This window comes from Rhea americana, unplaced genomic scaffold, assembly GCF_003343005.1.
Source record: "Rhea americana isolate MKP2758 unplaced genomic scaffold, rheAme1 scaffold_215, whole genome shotgun sequence".
Lineage (NCBI taxonomy): Eukaryota > Metazoa > Chordata > Aves > Rheiformes > Rheidae > Rhea > Rhea americana.
In genome coordinates this window covers 892,959-898,589 of record NW_028186305.1, presented here as the reverse complement: position 1 = coordinate 898,589, position 5,631 = coordinate 892,959, and positions in this window count along the sequence as shown.

Below are 5,631 nucleotides of genomic sequence, written 5' to 3'. Positions count from 1 at the left end.
GACACGTTTTGTTGGCTGTTTCCCCCCTGCCCGGCAGAAATCAGGACTTTTGGAGCTGCATTTGCTGCTAATGCCTCCCGGGAGCCGTCGCACAGTGCCYGCAGGAAGGCCCTGGGACCCCTGCCCAAGGGATCCCCACGGGAGCAGGTGGGACAGGCAGGGGAGGAGACATCCGGGGGGGGCATCGATGGGGCAGTGGATGACTTACTCGCCATCTGAATTCATCGTCATCACTAAAAGGTCTGACCATCCCTGGGAGCCTTTGTCCTGCGTGGGTGACGGCCCGGCTCCCGCAGGCTTTCCCTGCGATCTGGAGCCCTGGAGCAGCCCGTCGCCTCGTCCTCCCCTCCTCTTGCCGCGCTGGCGCCCAGCCCTGCTCCCGGCAGCGCAGGGCGCCTTCGTGAGCTGCGTGGTTTGGCAACGGCTCGCAGCTCAGGTCGCCCTTTGCAGCATTGCACATTTATTGGGGTTCACCGGGCTTGTCAGCAAGCGCACAGAGTCACCGTTTCTCTCCATTAGGGCTTTTCTCCTACTTTGGAAGCTTTGCTGGGAAGCAAAGGACATAGCTGGTATGTTTTCTGAGAAAAAAAAACACGTGGAGTGGTTTGTATTTCTGAAGGTGACAATCTTGCAATAAATCAGGATGGGTTACCGCTGCCTGCAATAATTGCATGGTTTTGTATCAAGCAAGCATGGGGATAAAGATATTTTGGYGYTGGGTTTCAATTTTTTCCTCYCCCYYCCTTCTCTTTTTCTYTGATGCTAGCTCGCATCCTGGAGAGAAAACACCCCGATYTAGTGTYGTGACTTTAATTGCACCGATCCTTTGCAGATGCCATCAGYGGGCTGCCAAAAGCTGGCAGGGGGCCGCTGCTCCCACTTGCTGGTCCCGCGCAGCGGGATGAGCGGCCGCGAGCGGCGGGCGCCCATGTTTGCTACGCAAGAGCTTCCCCGGGGGGCTCTCRCAGAGCATTAAAAAGCCACATCAAATGCTATTTCTCCTATTTAAGCTTTTGGACAAAAAGCAGTCCGCAGTGTTGCAACCCGGCCAGGAGCTGCGCAGATATTACGTAAACGTTGTTCATTAGGGGCATCCCCAGCCTACCGGCGACTTTCAGGCTTTTCGCGTTGCATAAGACAGCAAACCAGGAGGAAACACAGGTAGCAGCTCATTGCCGTGCTTCAGTGCAGCGTGCCTGATACAACCCCTGCATCACCCAAAGCCAGGCAAACTTGACGTTTCCCCTTAGTTTGGAAAAAGCAGTTGGTTAAGTGTTTTTAATCAAATCACTCCTTTTTCATTGCAGCTCTCTCGGTCACCCAGAGACTCAGTTTACAAGAAACTAGCCACYGACCTTAATCTAGTTCCTTTCAGGCAACACGTATGTGGGAGAATGGGTGGGGAAAGGCGGATTTTCTTTAGACAAGCAGGGGAAACAGTGTCTTTATTTTTCCAAATAACTTTTAAAACTAGCTCAGCCGAAGGGCCATGTCCCAGAAGGTGATCCCAGCCAGAGGGCTCGGCTTCCAGCTTAGGGCAGGGTTGATCTCTAAGTCGTGGTGCTTTACAGCTCCCTTTCTGCAAAGGCCGACGTTGAAATCTTCGAGCAGGTTTCCCGCACAGGGGATAACGCTACGGGAAAGGCCCAGACTTGTCYGCATGGGTCGATATTTGAATTTTTAAAACAGGGCAGTAAGAAACGTGCTACAAGGGCCATGGCAACAGCCTCCTGCTGAAAGAGGAGAGCCTGGCATTCGATTACTCGCGGTGTACGTGCGGCCCTTCGAGCCAATTTTCCTTTTTCCTCTCCTCGCGTATCACCTCCGAACGAGCGGAGACGCCAAACAGTCGGACTTTCTCAGCGTTTCAGCTGCGCTAAAAGCAGCGAGGTGAAAGCTCCACCGGGGCCGGCTCTCCCGCAAACCTGCCCCCGCCGCGCTTTAAATTAGGGGACGCACCRCGGCCCGGGGAAGCCCGCGGACAATGCGAGCTTTGTGCCCCTCCGCTCTCCTCCCGCGCCGCGAGATGCTCGTCCAAACGTTAAACTACAACACGCGTTAATTACTGTCCAGCTCCCCGGGGTAAGGACCAGACGTCAGGAACAAGCCGGCTATCGCGTGGAAAGTACATCGATTGTTAAACGCCTCTAGACCGCAATTACCGCCACGGAAAGGTCTTCATTCAAATTCCCTAGAAACGCACAGTTCTTTAAGCTCTGTGCACCCAGTGGTGTGAAGCTGAACTGTTCAAAAGAGGAGGGACCCAGAAATGGTGGGATGCAGTCAACTTCCAACATAAAGCTACAGGATGCGGCCTCCGCTCAGCCTGCYTCCCTGCAGAAGAGAGCTGGTTTCCACTGTGTTTTCGCCGGGGGCAGATATTACCTCTGGCTCCCGCTCCACAGCCTGCCGCCGGTCCTCAGCTGTTCACTTTGGTGCCTGGTGGGACCCGCTCCGGGAGCCTGCAGTTAATGCTAAAATTTGGCATTCGCCCCGGGATGAAAATGAGCTATCTAGGGACAGCTGGTTGCRGGCTACAGCAAACTGCAAACAATCTGACACAAGCAGAAGTCTGATTTCCCCCACACTCCCTGGAAATCTGGCGGGCTAACACCCTCTTTTGAGCTTCATAAACAAACACAGGGGTAGTAAAATGAGCAACAGCATAACAAAATATTCCAGTCCCAGACAGACAGAGCCAGAAATTGTGCTTCGTGCCTGTAGAGGAGCCTAGGGAAACTGGAGCTTGCGGGGTTTCTCTCCGAAGAGGGGACAGTCACAGCAGAGCGGCCGGGACACGTGATCTCTCGGCCTGTGGTTGCTTTTTTTCTGCTTCGACAAGTCTCCAGGGAAGAGAGCATCCCCGCCCGGAGACGAGCCTGAGAACCCGAATTAGCACCGGAATGAGCATGCTGGTATTTTTGAAACAGGGAGTGTTGTTTCTGCCTTTCTTTTAATAGGCGTCTATGAGCAGGTTCTTCTCCTGGCTTCATCCACCGTTGCTGTAAACTGCTGTAACAAACCTGGCCACTCGGCCAAGACCTCGTCTGCAGCTGCAGCTGCTACTTGATGGTGCCGGGTGCTGCCATGATGCATTCTGCCTTCCAAACTGCTCTAAACAATCTCTTTTCTCTAAGCATTTTCATTATGCTTAAAAGCTGGGATGTTCCTGCGGCATGCTGTCCTGCTGGGCTGCAACATGACCCGCGTGCTGAGCTGCTCCAGCGCCTGAAAAATCCCCCTTGGAAATAAAGGCCCATTTTTGAACCCTGGGGTCAATGTGGCAGCGAATTCCTCTGGCTAAACACTCACAGCAAGGGCTGGGGCAGGAGAGCGTTCGCTTTGATATGTTTAACATCCGATGCCTTCAGTTTCAAAAGCACTTTGAAAGCTTGAGATGGAAAATTGCTGCATAAAGGCCAAAAGAGCTAGGGAAGTGAAACAATAATATGCTGCATTGCCATTGTGCCAAATGGAAACAAGCCTTTTAAATACAACATAAAATAATATAGAGGGAGTGACCTACTGATCTAGGCATAGGTGGGGGGCCAGAATTGCTTTCTTCTTACTCCTTGACTCAGTGCAAATTTAGCTTTGAATAAACCACTTAACTTTTCTGACTCATTTCTCACAGCTATAAAAGGTGGATAATACTTCCTTATAGATTATTATAAGGATTGGTAATTTATTTTGTAAAGCTTGGACAAATTGATTCTAAGTATTATTGCAAGAATCTTGCAGAGTAACACAACCATCAATTACAGAACTGAGAGCTTTCCACATTCAAAACTGTACTGAACATCATTAGCGAAAGAGGTTTCATTTGAATGTGGTGAATAAGAGGTTCAGTAGGAGCCAGCTGGAAACCAGGAAAATCTTATCTAAAAGTAAAATAACTTAAAAGATATTAAGAARCAGACAAGGCTGGTGCAGCTGGATATAAATGAAATCAGCTAGCTGTTAACTGCTTGGCAAGATAACACTGTGTGAATTCTTTTATTAGAGAGGAAATTCAGTGGCAGTAAGTCGAAATGGCCCTGGCAGCTTGTTTGCACTGCCGGTAAAGTGTAAGAAAGCACCGAGTGCCTTGCAGACCTTAAGTTTGCTGCTATACCGCTGCCTTTAGCAGCTCTGCGGGAGAGCTATTTGTATTAAAACCCCTGCATTTTCAAAAGTAGGCGAGTCCTTGTTGCAGGGAGCTCAGGCATTAGCAATAGTTCAGCTTTTACAGAATCGTGTGTTTTTAAAACTTTTGGCAGAAGGAGGTGGGGAGGCACCGACAGCAAGGTCTAGTCCGTAGCTAAGGGGCAGATGTGACGCTGGGTTTCTTACCCYGGTGCTGCTCAGTCCCAACTGCGAGGACTCAGCTCGTGGCCCCTGGGTGGAAGCAAAACAGCACGAGGGTAGTTCTGGGACATGGGCAAATTTATCAGGAAAGGAGCTGAATGACTGATTTCATTCACAGGAGATAACCAAAGACGCAGCAGAGGATAACAACTCCCCCGCTAGTGTRATGCAAAGGCCTTGCAATACAACCCCTCATTACCAGGTCCTTGATCTACTGGTAACGCTTGCATCTACCGGTGCAACTCCGCTGCCTGGCAAAAGTGAGCGCGAAGCCCCTGAAAGCTGACTTTTCTGAGGCAGTGTCCTTTAAAGGAAATGTTAGTCTCTCCCTCTCCTTCCCCTCGCTCCCACCCATGTTCTGACTACCGTGTCCTTTGCGGTGTAAGTTGCAATTAATTTACAGGCGATTATTCATTGCGGTTCCTGGACTAGACTGCGCGGTCCTGCCTGACTGCTGGTTTGGCTGCAGTGACACACCGATTCCTAATTTCGCCCGTCCCACCCCATGAATCAGACGGATTCCTCGGAGCGCCTGTAAGGCAAAGAGCGAAGAGACTCCCGCTGCCCGCGAGGGAGCTCCCCGGGCCCGGGGAGCTCCTCCCGAGCYGCAGCAACGCGTGCCGAAGGACTTTGGCACGTCGCGGCCCGGCCCTCTGAGCGCGGGGAGAGGGGCCGGCGGCCGTCTCTCCTGCTCCAGATGCGAGTTTCAAGGGCACTCGGAGGCGAAATTTGTTTAAAGACATCCGGTTATGCTGAATAGCAGCCAGTAAAACACCGGAAAAGAGAGAGAGGGAAAGAGAGAAGAGRTTTTTATTATTACTAGCGAGCACTCTATTCGCAACCCCACGGTCCCCATCGCTTTTCTGGAAACGTTTGGGTACAAATTACAGGGAAGCTGGTCGCGGGGCACCGTCAGCGCCGCCGGGGCGCGGAGCCGGGCTGGCGAGCCGCCGGGTGCCGCCCCGGGGGGAGCATCCCGCAGCCCCCRCGCATCCCACCCTGGGAACCAGACCTTCGGGTTGAGCTCAGACTCGTAAAAATAGAGCCGGCGCTCCCRCAGACGGAAGGGCCGGGAAGGAGGGAGGGTGGCGGGCGCTGCAAACGCACAGAGGCCGCTCTGTTGGCTGCTGGGCTGGGACGGCGCTGGCCTCAGTCGCAGGGGGAAAATGTGAGCGCAGGCCGTGCTGCTATTTTGGTGGAAAGGCTGGAAAAGGGCGAGCGGCTTAATTTCATTCCATCGTTTTGCCCAAATCTCCTGCGTAATCTTTTTTTTTTTTTTTTTTT